This window comes from Talpa europaea, assembly GCF_964194135.1.
Source record: "Talpa europaea genome assembly, chromosome: 4".
Taxonomy (NCBI): Eukaryota; Metazoa; Chordata; class Mammalia; order Eulipotyphla; family Talpidae; genus Talpa; species Talpa europaea.
The window spans coordinates 97,494,799-97,514,765 of NC_140070.1; positions in this window are offsets into that span (position 1 = coordinate 97,494,799).

Below are 19,967 nucleotides of genomic sequence, written 5' to 3' on the forward strand. Positions count from 1 at the left end.
GATGAGATGGGAAAGGGGAACGTGTGTATTCTAGGTGAGGTGGTAAGTGAAGGGAGGTGTTGGATACAGTTGCAGGAATGTGGGAAGAGGTCCTCTGAGCATCCCCAACACAGCATCTTGCATCCCTTCTTCATAGCTTGCTTTTTCTTTCTCCTCTACTTTTGCAGAGCACATAGATACTCATGATCATTGTCCTGGGCATAATAATCTCTGCTTCACTAGTGAAGATCTTTGTTCATAGTGAAAGAGAAACACAATTAACTAAACATACAGAATTTGTACCTTTTTTCAACCTTGGAGATTGCTTAACAACTACTCATTTGTGCTTTGCTATTCTTGGAGCACACCTTTCTCTTCTGACTATTCACCAAGCCCATCTTCTCATAGGTCTCATCCTGTTCTCCTTGAACATAGAGCTGTGCTTTCGGGACTTCCCTGCCATTGGCATGGTCACAGTGAGCTGTGCTTTTGGCTCAACAGGCCCAATTCTGAGTTTTAATGGATGTCTTGCTTCCAACTGACTTCTCAGTCTTTTCTAAACTGTCTTATAACATCCCCACTTTTAACTGTAGAGAACAAAGAGGCATGGTGTTCGGGACACAGGGATTTGAGATCAAAAGTTCCTTTTAGATATATTTACTTGGGGATGGATGACCAATAAAATATTTAAATCAAGATTTCTTGAGGATCAGAACTGCCTATATGCCAAAATGGAGAAGGGAATCTACAAAGGAGTTATCTATAAGGTCACTGAGAACCCAATTTACCATCAGATCACTTCACTGTTAAGGCACTGACCTAAAGTCTAGCATTAGAGATGCTCCATCAGATAGAACCAGATAGTCCCAGAGTCATATTCCGGCTGTATCTGTTACTGGAGCTGACCCAGAGTCACATTCTGGCTGTGTCTTTTATTGGAGCTATGACCTTAGGCAAACCGCTTAACTTTCTCATTCTATAAATTGGATACAATATGCAGAAAGAATATACCCTTCTGTGATTGTGACACAGAAGGGAAATAATGGATGTGAAGTCATTATTCGTATGTGATATGTATTAGATACAAAATAAATGGGCATTATTTATTACTTTAGTACATATTGGCTAATTCTATAAAAGCCACCCACTAAAATATGAACATGCCTTCTGGGAGGAATGATACTCTTAGTTTATCAGTTTTACTAGATTTCACCTTGTGAAACAGTGAAGTTCTGAGGTATGAGATAAAGAGGGGGCGGTGCAGGAGGGAGTAAGTGGCCTGGTGGATGGGGAGGTATGGCAACAGGATAGAGCCCACATGGACACATATGGTGGTGATCCTTGAGTTGCTGGGGAATTGCAGAAGAGCCCTGGATGCCCGGGAAAGGGAACTCACTAAACAGAAAGAGGATGGTGCCCATACTCTATGCTGGAAAGAGTTGCCTAGCACTAATGTATTACTGCCCACATCACTAAGATTGGACTAGTGCCCTCAATGATTATGTTGGAAATGATGGTAGATGAGGTCATAGAACTCTAGACTTTGGGAAGTGTTCTTCATCACTTATGTGGCTCTTGAGTATTTCCAAATAGCTCTGTTTTCTGCTGTCTCCAGTTACAATAGAAGAGAGCTCAGAGACAAATTGAACATTCCCTAGAACACTGCATGAAGACCAAATGAAAACCAGGCAAGTGTTTGCTCACAATTGTGTCACAATTGCTTGGTTTTTGGAGAATTGATCTAGAGGCAGAGAACCCAGAGACCTCTTTCCCATTTGATTCATAATCAATTCTGCTTTTTGTGTTTTATTGAGTAGTTACATTCTGTGAAACGATACTAATATATTGTTCTCTGCCTTAAGTTTCTGACACAGAGCTCCCAAATCCCTTGGAATTTTCTGGATAATAGGATAATGGATGTCTTTTTTTCCTGTGAGGAACTACTGATAGATTCCCAGATAGCTTCAGTATGAGGAGAGATTACCAGAAGGACTGAGTCATGATTAGAAGCTTGGGATTTTCAGCTTCGCTCCCACAGTTATCCTCCAGGAATGGGAGAAGTGTTGGAGATTGATGTAATTGTTGATAATGCCCACATGATAAAGATTCCATAAAAATCTCCAACATCCTGGGTTCAGAAAACTTCTGAGTTGGTGAATATGTGTACCTGCCAAATAGTGGCACAACTCAATTCCCTGAGGACAGAGGTCCTTGCACCTAGGACCTTTCTAGACTTTACCCTACGTATCTCTTCATTTGTTTATTCATTTATGCCCTTTCAAATAGACTGTGAAATGCAAATAAGTGTTTCTCTGAGTTCTGTGAGTCATTCTAGAATATTATTGAACCCAAAGAGAGCAATGGAAATCCCTGGTTATATCCTGTCAGTCAAAGTACAGGTGACAGCCTGAAGCTTGAGACTGGTATCTGAAGGGGGGAGAGTGTAGTGAGGTTGAGCCTTAATCTGTGGGATTAATTTTAACTCCATGCAGATAGTGTTGGGACTGAATTGAATTTTAGGATACTTAGTGATGTTAAAGAATTGTTTGATGTGTGGAAAACCCACATATCTGGTGTCAGAAGTGTTTTTAATACTGTGAGAGAAAAGGAAAAACACAGGCATGTGTTTCATAAAAAAATTCTTTTCTTCCCTATTCTCTAGTACCTGGAACACTAAGATTACTTTAGGGAGCTTTTCATGTAGTACTTGAGGACTGAAGAAAATGACTTATTGTTAGAATAGTGAGGTACCAACAAAAAGCATTTCACAGGGAAAGTTGACTTACCATTGATACATAATTATTTTTATGAGCTATACTCTGAATCCAGGCTGCTAGAAATCCTCCATCCCTCACTTATCTAGCCCAAAATCTGAACTTTTCATTTCATAGTTCATCAAAAATTATATGAAATTGGCATGGAATAGAGAACTAGATATTATGGTGGTTGTAGGGGCATTGATTTAGATGGTGGAAGCAGCCACACCTTTCTCCCTTCCTTGAATCAAAACAAAAATATTGATGGTTGGGCATTTGCTGTGACCAGTTTTTGGGGGAACTATCTGTGGCATTACTCTAGTTTCCTCTTGAGTTGGATCTACACACTGGTTCATTTTCTTCCTGTGTATTTTTTTAGCTGAATGACAAATTTAAAAAGCATGTTAAGGAACACCTGCCATGTTTCACCAAGGGTCCTTGATGCCTCTTATGAACAAATTCAATCCCAGAAAAGCCTCACAAGCAAAGAAACAGCAAAGGGAATGCAGCAGCCATCTGGATGCCTGACCAAAGCAGAAGATATGCCCAATTGTAGTACAGTAAGTGTGAAGTCATTATTTTTTAACTTGGCCAAGAATATTGATTTCATTACATTTAAAGTGAGAAAGAAAAATAGTTTAAGATGCAATGTTTTCCATTTGTAATTTTAGGAGAGAAGCTATTTTAAGGTATTTGACCAAGGTAGTTCAAAGAAGTAAACTGATCCACCAGAAGATAAGCAAACAGGAAAAAGGAGCTATCTGTGATATAACTTGAAGCAGAAGGCGTTTACAACTAACTGTATTATATTTTATTGAGCAGTTCTGAGCACGTGATATTTAATTCTCACCACATCAGTACCAAGTGAGCCTGAAGTTCTTATTTAGATGAAAGAAAATATGAAATATATGAAATATTGACCTAAGTTTATAAAACCAATGAGTATAAGAGTTTGGACTTGAATCCAAAGTCTGTTCTCATCTCACAATAACACCCTGTCTCCTTACTTGCTCATTTATTTCACACAAAGTAAATGCTGTTTTGCTGCTAACCATGCATTCCAATTACTCATTCAACATTTATTTAACCAGTGTTTGTTATAACCTCCTATCTGCCAGGGATTAAAAAGCATATAACAGTTCATAAAGCAAAGCCCATATTCTTGAGCTTACAGTCTGATAGGGGAAATAATTGCAAAACATGACACAATGTAAAATATGCCCAAGGAGAAATATGTGTATTTGCTTCCTCTTTTCTCCTTTCCACAGATAATCAATAATTAATCCTACTTTGTATTTTGCTCATACCTGCCTTCCAAGGAAACCAAATGCTTGCATATATTATCTTGTCAACTCTCCTAATAGAACAGCTTCATAGTTCAGTTCTAAAAACCTATCAGCTTGCAAAACTGTATGTAGTCAGTCTTGTATTCTCAAGTTAAACCAGTGACACAATGTCTTGCATTAGCATCAGCAATTTAAGTGCAGAGTAACAGTGCTGAGAGTCACACATTTCAGTTTTATTTAGATCGGCATGCGTACCTAAGTCCAATTTTTCTTTTAGATTATGGACTGATAAGTCAGTCAATGGACCAAGAGTGAGGGGTGAGGGTATAAAAAAAATGATGCATTGTTATTCCATTTGGCCAATAGCAAAAGGTAAACCCCAAAGGGAAATTAAGGGTCTTTGGTAGCTTTTAAATGATATTATAAAGAAAGTTGCTGTTTGTGGAAGATTGCCGGTGTGCTAGGCATAGTGCTGAGTGCTTTACTTTTATCATCTCATTTAGAGATTTCTCCCCTCTTCTCCCAACAAGGTTAAGAAGATTGTACTTATTTTGGGGTAATTACTCATTATTTCCATAGAAGTGAAGGAATTAGGACTCAGATCGGTTAAGTAACTTGACTTAGGCCAGTTAGTTAATCTTACATGAGCTTAAAGTTCAGTCACAGATCTTTTCCCATAAAGTGCAGGTCCTGTTGACCTGAGAAGATTTTGAGAATTCAGGAAAGCTGCATGTAGACACAGGCTGGGTGTCTAGGGAGGCTACAGCAAGATGCAGATGAAAAGATAAGAAACACCCAGGTTGAAGGTGAAGCTGTGAATTACATGAGTTTACAGTAAAAACTCTTGCTTGAAATAACAGAAGCCCAATTCAAATTCTTAGAGCACCGAGGAACTTTTTGGCTTACTAAACTATAAAAATAATAGAAGAGTGGGTCCAATGGTCTTATTTAGGGAAATGAAGACCTCAAGCCTCTATCTGTCTCTGATTCGCATGATTCATCTCTGTCTCTTTTCTTTCTACTTTGAATCTAGCTCCTCCCATGTGGTTGAAACCCTGGCTATCTGTTGTCTTAGAATTGTATCTTTAAGGTTTCATGACTCATGAGGCCAAAACAAAACAAAACAAACAAACATGCAATTGCACACCATAAATTTCAGATAAAAAATTCCCAGGAAAAGTTTCTGATTGGTTGTGTCTAGAATATGTACCCTCTCTGTGGCTGGGGCAACACTTTGATTAGAATCTACCCCAACAGAGCATATGGTGGCATAGAAAAAGAGGTGTTGAACTGGCAATAACAATGAAGTCCACTATAAGCATAAGCCAGATTAGTGATAAAAAGAGACATAAGAAACTAAGTATGTATGGAATATAAACCTTAAAATTCACTGGTGTTCTGCCTAGTAAAACTTCCTGCCATCAGAAGCTAGTCTAAGCCAACACAAGATTGACATCATAGAATAACAGATACCTTCCAGCTTGTTCCTCTCTCCACTGCATTCTGTGGTCCACCCACTTGGCTCTTTCTTTGGTTACTTGTTTATATAAGCTTATTCCCTCTAAAATTACATTATGTGTTCTGTTCCTGTTTGCAAAGGTGTCCTTCCAATTTTTCAGATCTCAACTCAAATTCCACCTCCTGTGGAAGATTTCTTCTAATACCCTTTTATTATAAAGCAATTCCCTTACAAAAGCCAGTTTTATCTCCCCATAGTACTAAATACCACTGAAATTTTCATTCTTTTCTCTCACCTTTTCTGTTTTGCTTCCCTAAAACGTAACTTTGATGGGAGCAGAGGTCTTTTCTCTCTTCTTGCTCCTTTTAATGTTATACCTACAACAGACTTCTGGCATACTGTGTAAATCCTTAATACATATTTATTGAATAACTAATGGAATGAGTGAATCCTAGACTTAGAATGGACTGTAGATTTTAACCTGCAGATTTATACATACTAGGAACTTCAAATAATATTTTTTTGAGGTAACATTGGTTTACAGCACTGTATCTGATTTAGAGAAATAGGTTCACACTTACTCAGCTGTGTGTCACCTCACTACACCTACAACCAAAACACCCTTAGTCCTTTATCAGAGACCATTAGGATGACTGTCCCCTTTGTTTCTACACCTCCTCTCTCCCCTTCTAATATGCTCAGTCCGGAAGTCACATTTTTAGGGTCAAACGTGTTTTTATTTTATTTATATATTTATTTATTTTTTTCATATAGAGGCATGTTTTCTTTCTTTCTTTCTTTGTTTTTTTTTATACATGCACTGGGTACAGTCAGAAGCGCGAGAGGGTGAGAGAATTCACCAGAGCCAGAGCGGAGAGCAGAGCAGGCAGAAGGACCGAAGGACACTGCTGAGGGGAGCAGCGGGCGGCAGGAGAGGTCTGCGCGCCATGTGGGACCCGCCTCTGGTGGCCGGGGAGCAGCCGGGGATGGAACCGGCGCCGCAGAGGCCGCGGGCAGCTTCGCAACCCAGCGCTCAACCGCTGCGCCACCGGGGAGGCCCTCAATCGTGTTTTTAAATGAATGGAAAAATCAAAGGATCCAGGAAACTTGTATTACTGAAATATGCTGATAATGTTGTTGAATTTGAATGATATAACAAAGACTTTAAATTCTCACCAAAAGGTTAAAGGCAAATGCTCATTATCTCTTTCCAATTTTTTACTACATTGCATGGGTTATATTTTAGAGAGGCCTGGTTTCTTGCAAGGTTATCATTTATTTAATGTATTTTCTGTGCTTGATATGGTAGGTACTTTACATGGATTAGCTGCAACTCTGAGAACCATAGTATTAGGTAGCTTTCACATGTCCCAAAGGCTTTTATTTATTTATTTATTTTTTTATAGAGGCATGTTTATTTCTTTATTTGTTTTGTTTGTTTGTTCTGTTTACACATGCACTGGGTACAGTCAGAAGCGCGGGAGGGTGAGAGAATTCACCAGAGCCAGAGCGGGGAGCAGAGCAGGCAGAAGGACCGAAGTACACTGCTGAGGGGAGCAGCGGGCGGCAGGAGAGGTCTGCGCGCCATGTGGGACCCTCTGGTGGCCGGGGAGCAGCCGGGGATCGAACCGGCGCCACAGAGGCCGCGGGCAGCTTCGTAACCCAGCGCTCAACCGCTGTGCCACCGGGGAGGCCCCCAAAGGCTTTTAAAAGATGGACTGGGATCAGAACCCCCTCCCCTAAATCATAGTGGGAGTTTTTTCACAAGTGCTCTAGAAGATCAAGGAAGAAATTTCAGAGTTGTGTGTTTGAGGAGATCTAATAATTGCTACTTAGTTACAAACCCATCTCATTTTTGTCTGTGTTCAGCATGTGGGTGAATAAATGAAATTTTGCTCAGGGTTGTCCCAGAGGTTTTTGTTTCATAGAACAATGGCTTGAAGGTAGGGTTCTTTTACCAGCGCATCCACAGCTCTTGAGAATATCTTAGAAATGAAAGTTTTCTGGCTTCATTCTTGACCTTGTGAGTCAGAAACTCGGGAGATAATCCTAGTAATCTGAGTTTTAAAAATCCTTCCAAGTTATTCTGATGCACATTAGTATTTGAGAATTATTGCTTTAAGGTATCTTCAAAGAAGCCCAGGAAGGGCATCTAGTTATCAGTGGAGAATTCTAGAGTACAATATTAGGGGATTAGAAATGGGGGTAGAATCACCAACTGTCCTCATTTGTCAGGATGGAAGGGGTTTCCAGAATGTGGAATTTTTAGTTTTGAGAAAGGGACAGCCCTGGGCAAACCAGGCTTAGTTGGTCAATATATTCATTTATTATTGCTATCAAAACAAATTACCACAAAATCAGTGACTTGAAACAAAACATTTATTATCTTTACAGTTCTATAGATTAAAATTCCAACATGATTCTCAGTGCTCCAAAATCAAAGTGTTGTGGGGCTGTTTCCTTGCTCTTTCCAGTTTCTAGAGGTGCCCTTTCTCTGTCCTCAAAGCCAGCAATGCTGCCTGCCTGTGACCCTTCTATAATCACATCTACCTCTGACTAGCTAGAAAAAGCTCACTGATTTTAAGGACCCATGTGATTAAATAGGGCTGAAGTGGATAATCTAAGGCAATATTTCCATGTCAAGAATCTTAACATAGGTGTGGCAGACCTCTCCTGTCATGGCCACTGCTCCCCTCAGCAGTATATTTCATCAGTCTGCTTGTTCTGCTCCCCACTCTGTCTCTGGTGAATCCTCTCACCCTCCTGCACATCTGGCCTATACTCTGGTTCTTGTATACATAAATAACTAAATAAATAAATAAACCTTAAAAAAAGGAATCTTAACATAATCACATTCACAAAATTTCTCTTGGCGTGTATTAACCATAGGTTACCTGGTCACAGGTTCCAGAGATTAGGACACAGATGCCTTTGTGGAGCCACTATTCGGCCTATCATGGTGGCCATAACCAGAAGTCCGGGAATTTGGACTTGCAGTGTTAAAACAGAACTATTCCAAACAGGGAAAATTGTTCCCTTAATTTGGGTTTGCAGAGAAGAGCTAATGCTGTGGTGATGACCACATCAGACAATGGTGGAGACTCTGGACCCAAGCTCTGAAGCAACGCAAAAGTCAAAGCGGGCAGAAATGTCTTCCTGAGTTGCCTATTCTGTAATTTTGTGTAAACTGATTCAAACTTTCCCTTTTTCATTCTGTGACATAATCTCCCTTTTATAGGTTTGTGTGTGTGTGTTGAGTATAACCATACTAATTTATTATTAGTCACTAACTGCGGGTAATTCACTGTTGCTTATAAAATGCTACATTAACTACTGCTACCATTTAGTTATCAAGTTCTGATGGTAGCAAAAACAAATCATGACTTTAATTGTCTGAATCTGGCTCTGTGTGTGTGATCAGCATGTGATAAGGACCTTGCTGAGTCCTAGAGAGCCATAGTGAAGCACATTTGCAGGAATTTGGTCTGTGTTAGTAGCTCTTTCAGAGAAATAATTTTCTAGGAGTATGTTATCGTATATAGTCTCTAGTAAGGATTTATTTTTCCTGTGTAAATATCTGATTGTCTAATTTCAACCATCTTTTCAGATGAACTGTTCCCAAACAAAATGACTTCTAAAAATGAATAGAAATAGTATTGGTTATGCCGCTGAAGTTCTATGAATTTAATTTAAACATGGATATCCCCTTCATGTCGACCAGGAGACAGGCAGTGGAAGTGGAGTGAGTGCTTTCTCCATGGAGGGCAATGTGCTTGTCTTCTTTACTTTGTGGCACAACTTTCTCTTGTAAAGGAGAGCGCACAGTCCTTGGTTGAAGATAGACATAGAAGGACTCCAATCCCAAATCCATCCCTTCCTAGCTATGTGAACTAGGGGCATTTCTTACTTTCTGACACTTATTTTTCTCATTTTGATAAGAAAAGATAATAACACTTAGCATTTGATATGAAGACTGGATAATAACTTCCATAATCATTAAATATCTGGTATAGGTTTGGCACAAATAAATGGTAATTATTAAAATTACCAGTTCACTTTTCAAATATGTCTCCAATAATGCAGTTATAATTGAGGGTTTGTGAAGGTTCTTTATCACAATTGTGCCTAGTTTCACTCCTTGAAAGATTATTTATTCAATATATTTTCTATTCTGTGTCAGGCTGAACTGAAGGTATAGAATTGATAAGAGAATGATCCCTATCTTCTAGTAACTTGCAGCCTTTCTGAAGGGGTTACACTTACTTGAATTGGAGGACTCTATTAATGACATTTGGCAAAGCATGCTACTCTTTGAGAAGCATGAGTTGAACCAAAAGTAAAGAGGTGAGATGCAGTCTGGTCTGTGTTGGGAACCACATGTCAGTTGGCATATATAATATAAATATACCAACTAAGGTATCTCATGGAACTTCAAATAATAACTGAAGAGTGAGAGTGAGCATGAGTAGCGTTAAAGGACCATCAAGCCTGCAGTACTAGCAACAGTGGGAACTGTTACCAACTCCAGGCATGAAGAATTAGGGGAAGGAAATAGTGAGAGCTGGGGATAGAGAAAAAGAACACTCTGATAGGATTTAAAGCCTTGTTATATCAGGTTCTCCAGAAGTTGACTATAGAGGATGATTGTGCAAGTGATGACTCAGGAAATTCCCCTGAGAGAAACTGTTTAGGATAGAGGATAAGGGATAGAGTAGGCTAGGGTAGGGTATAGTAGGATAGGATAGGGGAAGGATAGGGGAAAGATAGAGCAAGAAACCATACATGGATACCATTAAACTGATGACTGGTAGGAGGAAGATGCTGTGAATAAGCTAAAATGAATAGGAATTCAAGGCATGGTGCCAGATCCTCTGCCACTTACATCACTCAAGCTTCCAGCCTTTTAATTTGAACATCTGTCAAATGGTTCCATGAAAGTTGGTCTTAGGTCTTCTGGGCTCAGATCTATGCCCTAAACCTGATATCAGGTTGTCTTTGCCTTAACACCCTGGATATTAATGACTATGCTTTATAATAAACAGAGATGCCACCACTGGATGCATTTTTAACTTTTTTATGAGGAATGACAATTTGGAGAGTTTAAAAAAATTTGCACCTTTTTTTTTTTTTGAGGTAACATTGGTTTACAATAATGTATATGATTCGGGAATAGAGGATCACCTCTTCACGTGTATGTTGCCACCCCACATCCACCGCCAAAGCACCTGTAGTCCTCCACCAGGGTTCACTGGATCCCTTCCATACCCTGCTTTCCACCCTCTCCCTCACTTTGGTAGCCTCAATTTTACAGTCAGATTTCTAGGATTTGTTTTTGGTTTGGTTCTGTTGGCGCTTTTGTTTTGTTTCATCTTTTCAATTGGCTGTAGCACCTAAAATGAAGGTATGTGCATAAAAATTATTATATCTTTTAAAGGCAAATGTATCTAATAATGGGTCATTATCATATTCTGGGTGCAATCAGTCAAGTGTATTACTGTTATCTATTGTTATTGTAAATCGAACAGTTTAGCAAATGAAAAAATCACTACTAACCTCTGAACTGATGTCATAATCTATTATCATGATTGCCATTTTACATTTCCCTAAAATTTTTATAAACCTCTGGACTTTGGAGTAGTTTCTTACTACATGATTACTTTCATGACACTGTGAAGCAGTCTGGTAAAACTTTTTGATGGGGAAGATTCTCATTATCTTTGGATGTCGAGGAGAAAGACAGAGCAGCAAGGAAGGTGTTGGAGCATCTGATTCCACTATGATCCATGCACAAGTTACTTCCTCCAGTGACAGCAGGAAATACTGGTAACCTTGGCAACACTGGTGGTCCTCCCCATCCTTTTAAATTTGAAATAGCTGTTGCTAGGATACAACCTTGAGCAAAAAAAAAAAAAAAAAAAAAAAAGGAAAAGGAAGGGGACCGAGAGAATCAGAGACGTGAGTGTGAATGGGAGCAAGGATGAAAGAGAAGGGGAGAAAATAGGAAGGGAGAGGAGAATGAGAAAGGAAGGAAAAAATGGAAACAGGTAATATTTGAAGTAGACTTCTGGATATGAAAAAGACTGTTGAACTACTGCCAAAATTAGAGAGCACGGGGTGGGGGTGAAAGTAGAACATTAGTTCCTGACTTAAAAAATCAATAATTCATATTTCATTTTGACTTTTCTCGAGTAAGCTACTTATCCTTAATGTGATGTTTTCATATTGTCTTGGAAAGGAAATGTTAATTATTTCTCTGTCTCTTACTCAACCCCATTGGATTCTTTCTTCTGATACCTGTTTTCTACTGCAGCCTGTAACATATCTGCAGAGAATAGCATTATATTAAAATGCAGTGGAGGCTCCCCTGTCAGGAGGGCAAAGATTAAGTTTCTCTGATTTCTCGAGAAGTTATGATTCCACCTTCCGTTCTTCTCATGGTCTCCTTTCCATCCATGCATATGCTTGGATATTAGATGAAGACACTTTCAGCAGCTGACAGCCTCTCAGTTCAGAGGAAAAAGTTATGGTTGCTTTGGGCAATTGTAGCTTCTGGAAGCAGAGGAATCCCATCATGTAAGTTTTACAAATGAGGAGAACTAGCACCCTGCTAAAAGCCTCCTCAGTACTTTGGAGAGTAAGCGTCACTCTAAGCACATCCCCCATTTCCAGAAGAGGAGTATCTTAGCCAAGAAAAAGTCATAAATTAATTAACTTTGATATTGCGAGCATCTTGCCACAATTGAAGGAATTTCTTTACTTCATTCCTCATGGTATTTTAATCACCAAAAATAGCTCCAGGAACATGGGAGGTACTCAGGAAATTGCTGATGGACCCTATAGACTTGGTCCCTGGTGCTTCCCTTCCACTTTCTGGGCCGTGGTCATCTCACTACTCCCAATCTGAGTTTAGGGGCTACCCAGCCCTGATCTCAAGAGGTTCATTATCAAAGTATGAGCCCCTTTGATCTTGGCAGTTGACTCAAAGATGGGTCTAGGACTGGGTCAAAGTCAATGAGATAGTGAGAATTTTTCTTAGAATTTCTAGCAATAAATATTCACTGTCTTCCCGTTGGGTATGAGTGAGGAAGAATGGAGTGTCTGGTTCTGCTATAGCCATTTGTGAATATGATGGTCTAAGAGAAGAGCTAATCCTAAGGAAGTAGAGCCAAGAAGCAAGGATTCTGACTGTTCTTAGAGGACTGTTTCCAGATTCTCCTAGAGTTGCAATCCCTAGATATGTCACAGAGATCATCACCTGCTCTCCACACTGTACTGGAACAGTCTACACAGGTGCACAGAGATGCAAGGATGTGTTTTTCCCAATATAAAGCCTCACATTTTTTGCTTGGAAATTTAATTGGTGTTACTTGTATCTTCCTGTTTACCAGAATGGTTGTTTGCTTCTTGTGGTTATTCTCTTCCCTGTAGACTTGGTCCCTCGTGCTTGTGATTTGACTTAGAAGCAGCATCTTCTCTTTTATATCATTACTCCCACTCCAAAGCTGATTATAAATTCTCTGGATTTTCTCATAAATATTCTCTTTAAAGATATCTCCCATCAATACAAATGAAAAGAAAAGGACACCAAGAGTCTTCCCACCTACCAACTTATAGTCCTTCAGATATATGTGAGTACCACGCAGGGCTCAACCAGGACCCACTTCTGCAGGTAAAACTCTATAGCTTTGACTCCAATACTTGATTTATATAATCATTTTAAAATTCATAACATATATATATATATAACATATTTTTATGCCCCAGTTATCTGCCAAGTGTGACCTAAACAGTGGAAGTTACAATCTAGTGAGTGTGGGGAGTAGATAGATCACAAACAAATGCAATTTCTGGCCATGCTATGTACTACAAAGAAGACAAAACTGGGCAATGTGACAGCTTATCTGAAATGCATAGGGTTCACTTAGCTAGTGTGGGCAGGGATGGACTTTTGGAGGAAGTGACACCAAACCAAGATCTAAATGATGAGAAGGAACTGATCATATGGAGAGCTGATGTAGGGTGGTAGGCTAAGGGTTGAAGATGTTGCTCTATATGGAGGAAACAAAAGTTGAAAACTCTAAGAAGGGAATGAGCTTAGAATATTGAAGAAAGAAATAAAAAAAAATCAATATGGTTGAAGCAAGGGAAGGAGAGAATAATAGGAAGGAAAAAAATCACCTAGGATCTAGAAGACTATGAAAGGCACTTGGAAGTCAGTGCTAAGCAAGGGAGGTTGCTATGTGGTTTGAAAATATTCTGATACGGTGCAGAGAATGGAGTATGGGGAGGCAAGATACAAGCAAAGTGGCCAAGTAAGGGAGTTAATGCAGTATAATAGAGAGTTGCTGGTAGCTTGAGTTAGGATGAGGTAGAGCAGATAGACACTGGATATGAATCATGACAAAAGAAGGAAGAAATTAAGGATAACATTTGAGTGAGAGAGCAAATAAGGGTACTGGCCTGAGGGAAGACATGGAAATACAATATTTGGTCAGATCAATAGTTTCATTTGGATATGTTATGCATAAGTATGAAGTTAAATACTTTAGATTGTAATACAGGGGAAGGAGCAAAATTGGAGATTTAAATTTTTGAATTAGGTTAGAGATGATATTTTAATTATAATATGAGATAAAATCACCTGGGGAGAATATAGATCGAGAAGGTAAAAAAAATGCTCAAATTTAGAGGGATCCAAGAAGTTACAAGAGGAGATGTCAATAAATAAGAATCTAATAAAGGAAAACCATAATGTTGGAGGAGATCTCAAGAGTATGGTATCAAGGAATCAGAAAAGGAAACAATAAACTCTGTTGAATGTTACTACAAGATCAAGTTTGATGAAAATAGACAAGTAACAATTCAATAGTTTTGGCAAGCTTAGCAAAAAGGTTTCAAATGGCTATGAGTCTGAAATGAGGCTGGATTGAGTTGAGGACTAAATAGATAGTAATGAGGGGAGACAATGAACAAGAATAATTTATTCAAGAAGTTTGGTTGTAGGAAAGAGAAAAGAAATGGTATAGTATTCTGAAAGGGGTTTGGATTCAAGAGAAGATCTCCCCTTCCAGAGTTTGGAGATACTATAACTTTTTTGAATAAGAAATATAATGGTTTAACATGAAACTTCCAATATCTGTTCCAAATTCAAAGAGTTTAGATGCACAAGATAGACAGGCATTCTTTAAGAACATTTTTGGGCCCAAAGATCACAGTCTTTGTAGTGTTCCTCAGTAGATAGTTATATTTTGGTTTGTTACTGTATAACTCCTACAACTTGGGGTCTTTAAAAGGTCAATTCTGAATCAATGTTTTCTTATCAAACTGCTGATGCAATGTTAGGTTTAGTCATCAAATCAAAAAAGAGTTTTCCTAGGTGATAATAAATAAAAAAAGACAGAAATTAGCTATAACTTGCTATTACTAGAACAGATAAATAAATTGAATAAAAAGCCCAAATAATTACAAAAATAATCCCTGTTGAACCAATGCTGTTAGTTATATCCTTCCATTTCCATTATTTAGGAATAAAAATAGCTTCCTGTTAAGGGATGTGGCAATTCCAGATTCTTTTGGAAATGTGGAAAGTTGTCTGAGGACCTGATATTATTATATCTGAAACAGTACAAGCAAAACTTCAATATTTTTTGAAGGTAAAAAATAGAATATCCTACTTAAAAAATTACCAGCGGGGCCTCCCCAGTGGCGCAGCAGTTGAGCGCTGGGCTGCGAAGATGCCTGCAGCATTTGCAGCACTGGTTCGATCCCTGGCCACAGGTCGAGGGTCCCACATGGCGCAGACCTCTCCTGCCACCTGCTGCTCCCCCCAGCAGTGTATCGCAAGTCTGCCTGTTCTGTTTCCTGCTCTGGCTCTGGTGAATTCTCTCACCCTCCCGTGCTGACTGTATCCAGTGCTTGTATAAATAAATAAATAAATCTTAAAAAAAAAAAAAAGTTACCAGCAATCTCTGACTTCAAGGATAGAAAAGGGAATTAACTTTGAGGCAGGCTGGTCTTTATTCTAATAAGAGCTATTTTCTGGAAAGAGCTCTGATTGTGTATTCCCAGGTTAGAAGAATTCCCCCAGTGCAAAGGAAAAAGAAAAATACTGACAGCACTGTTCTGATCCTGGTTTCTTATTTGGACTGGCCAAGTAAGCATATGTTTATTTGCCATAGCTGCCCCAAGGGTTGTTTAAGTCTGGGAGGGGCACCGACCATGTAGAATATAGTGCTTTTTAGGCTATGAGCCTTGAACTCACATCAGCATCATTAGGGAGTTGGTTAAAAATGTGTCCTCCCAAAAATAGATGACTGGATCAGGAAGATGTGGTATATATACACAATGGAATATTTTTCAGCAATCAAAAAAGATGATCTCATACCATTCGCAGCAATGTGGATGGAGCTAGAAGGAATTATCCTCAGTGAAAAAGGCAGAAGGAAAAAGAAAAATATTGGATGGTTTCACTTATAGCAGGAATATAGGGGACCCAAATAAGACATCAGTGAAAAAAAATAACAGTACAAAGCACAGCAAAGCAAAACCAGATAATTTGAAATCAGAGACATTCTGCAGGGGAGGAGGAGGAAGAGGGATCTGAGGAAGGGAGGGAGGAACATAGGGGAATGAGGTGATGGTGCACGGGTGCATTGGTGAAGGAAATTCCAGGGACTACCCCTGAGGGGGTGGGAGGAAGCAAATATTGTTTTAAAATGAACAATGATGTAAAAAAATAAAAAATTTAAAAATACGTCCTCCCAGATGTCACCTCAGGACTATTGAATTAGAATCTTTGCATATGTGTCCATAAATATGAATATTCAACAAACTTTCCAGATGATTCTTAGCAGTGATATGGTCCTAAGAGTTAAACTCCTTGTTCTTGGGATAGAGGGGGAGAGAGGAGTTCTAATTTATATTATTTACAAATCTCTCCTACTCCATTCCAAACAGAGAAATTAGAAGACTAAAAATAACCCATGGAAATAAAGGGGAGTTTGGTGACAGTTTTCTTTTTGTTTTTTATCAAGGACTATTTTCACTACTCTATAGTTCAAGCTTGCAGCTGACATTTATATTTAGCAAGTTCTGCTTTCACCTTGCCTCCTCTCTTCTCAGAAAACAGATAAATCTTTCTGTTTGATAGTTACTGCCAGTCACACCTCTCCTCCTTACTTTCTTTTCCCATTCTCCCTTCAGTTAATATCTGGTTTTTTTTTGTTGTTGTTGTTATATCTATCCCTCCTCTCCCAGCCCCTCCAACACCCCAGGTAGATGCCCACTCATTTATATCTATGCTATATTTATGGCTTTGTTTTGAAGATGACTAATAAAGCTGGAATTTCCAAAACTGCTTCTCCATCCTCCTTTTCTGAAATGATATTTACATAAAAAGGGACCATAAAAAAGCATGACATTAAAAAACTCATCAGACACAGGAGGGGGAGGCTGCTACCTTAGACTCTAAGCTCATTAGCTCTCATTTCTTTATTCCAGAGAGAAGTGACTGAAATTTCTCCACCTACACTGTGGAGTCAAATACATTGTCTCCTTCAACCTGAGGCTGACCTCAGAAAAAGGTGCAATCCCTTCACCTACCTCATCACCCTGTCACCTGATAATGCATCCCTGTCATATTCTTCTCAATAAACCTTGTAATGTCTGCTCTTCCAAACACCTGGGGCCTACGCCCTGAGCAGTGATCTCAGAAAGATGACCCTGAAGTTCCTTTCATCTGTTATAGAGTTAATATTATACATCAGTGTCCTTTTCTTTTCCCAGTAGATTATGAGTTTGTTGGTTACAGAGCCCAGTGGAATGAGGAATTTAAAGATCTGAGTTGTTTATTCTGACTCATCTTGCTGTGAGACCTCAACCAAAGAGTTTTAACAATTCAGCCTTCAATTCTCCAGCTACAAATACTAACATAACAAAATCTGTCTTCCAACACGCCCCCCCCCAACTCCCCTCACCACCCACACGCACAGAATAGAAGTTTTGTCAGTTTAGGATTAATTTTTTAGTTGATTTGAGAACAAAGTTGGAAATGGTTTAGTATGACATGTTGTTTTCAGAGAACTTGAAACTTAAACCTGGTGCCATACCGAAACTATTCAACATCATCGAGAATCATATTTCTAGAGTCTTCCAGAAAAGCAGATTATAAAATTATCTTTAGGAAACCATTCTGGTAGCAAGGAATTGTTTTATTTTAACCAAATCCTTTAAGGGATCTCTTTGCATCTGTGTTTTTTGATCTATCCTTACAATAAGTGAAGGTCAGTTGGTCATGATTTCTAGTATAAATATTGTGTAGAGCAGAGGTCGTTTTTAATCTATCCCTTGATTTTTTTCATATTCCTCTAAGGACTGAGGGCTGGATACCAAGTGAGTATCTAGGTAAATAAAACCATTCTATCTGTAGGAGTAACAATATAGACACCAAAATTGGTAAAAGACAGAGTGGAAAATTTTAAGAAAGGGGAAGATGAATGCCAAGAGGACCAATAAATAATCCCTGGTTGAAGTTTTGGATATCAAAGGGTAGCATGAAAAATCTTTCTTGTGTTTTTTACAAAATACCTAATCATTAAGGTATCTTTCCATTAAGAACCTTTTGATTTTTTTCCATGTCCCCCTTTATGGAGGAAGCCCACTTTGAATAGAATGAGAAAGAGCTTAAGTCAGAGGTTCCCAAACTCCATTGTAACTCAGTATGTTTTTCAAGGTTCTCTTAGGCGTAAATGAACGCAAAATAGTTATATACTAGGTAGTTAGGTTTAAACAACTTTAAAAGTACTAATGACATACAATTTATGGCCTAATTTATTTCCTATTTCATTCTTATCACAATTACTTACCAATGTGATATATAAACAGTTGAGTACTGCACAGCTTCACAATCCCAGGATTCAGATTGGACATTATCATTCTCATGCCCTAATCCACACTTTTGTTCACAAAGAGCTTGCTTTTCATCACCCAACATGATGTTATTGAAAGGATAAAATGTCCCTCACTGCTGATGTGTTAGAAAACTCTGGGTTTAACTAATGGCACAGAAAATGGCAAGTACGAGTATGTTTAGTCACATAGTAATAACTTTGCATAATGATCAACTGGGTGCCATTATCTTCTCTAGCATTTCACCATTCCTTTCAGATAAGGCTACCCCACACTCACTCATTCAGCTCTTTTGAGTGCTAATTATTTCACCAAAGTGTAGGGTAACCTCATGCTAAATACAACTAGATAAATTATGTATGAATTATCCCACTGATTACTCCTACAAGTTTGTGAGGGTTTACAGATAAAGGAAATCAAGATTCGGAGAACTTGATGTAGTTAACAAATGTGCCTCTACTAGGGGTGGAGCTGGAATTCAAGCTCAGGTCACCTGCCTGCCCTTAATGACTTTTAACTCCATGTCTCTGATATAAGATAAAAATTCTTAATTAAAATCTTTCTCTTAAAGTCCAGGTTTTGTGTCTAAGTAATATTAGGCATTGCTACCCTTTGAATGTTGCCATTGTAGGCAAAGGCTCTCCTGACCTGGTATCTGCCCACCCATCTGGCCTTACCCTACACCTTCTTCCTCTCATACTCTGCGTACACTTGAGCCCCACTGAGCTAGTTGTAGTTCGACAAAAACACATGTTGGCGTAAATCCTTAGTACCCCGTGTGTATCTTTGCTTTGGAACTGAGGCAATTTTTCCCCCATGGTTGCTAGATGTACTAGCTGATGCCTATAGAGAGCCATTATTTTTTGAAGGAATTAACTGCCACCAAAAGGAACTGCCATATACAAAGTTACATTTCACTCCAGAAACAGCCTGCAGGGCTGAAAGGTCAGCCCTCAGACTGGGACAACTCTGAAGGCCATTCCAGCTCAGAGTACCCCCACAGGGTTAGCTAAACTCTCTGTTGAAATGACATTACTGTTCAACTTTTCTCTCTGTCTAATCCTGTTCCACCCTTGTTCCTTTACAAGTGTTTTACTTCCCAAGAGCCCTGTCCATTAATCTGCATTCAAATCTACAATCTGTTTGCTGGGAAACCTGCCCTAAATCCTAAAACCATTGCTACCAGAGAAGTCCTAGCAGCCCTAAAATAGCATGTGGGAGTGATATTGCTCTTTGGCAGACTAGCAGTAAGAAGCCTGTTATTGGTGGTAGATGGAATTTTGATAAATCCTGGAATGTTGTGACAATGCAAAAGTGACATCTTTCACTGGTGTTCGACCGGGATGAAATACTGTGGGAAAATATCCTGGCAGGTGCCCTGCATCAGGCAACTGAGAGGTTCTAGGAAGGAGTAATCACAAAAACCATGAAATCAGATGGCTTTGGCTGGCTCTCTCAAGGCACAGGAAAAAGGCAATAAAGGACTGAGATATAATTAATCTCAGATTGAAGGCAAAGTGAGAAAGCCAGTGTGCCTGAGGGCAGAAAGCCTGAGGAACAAACCCAGAATATGATTTCAAG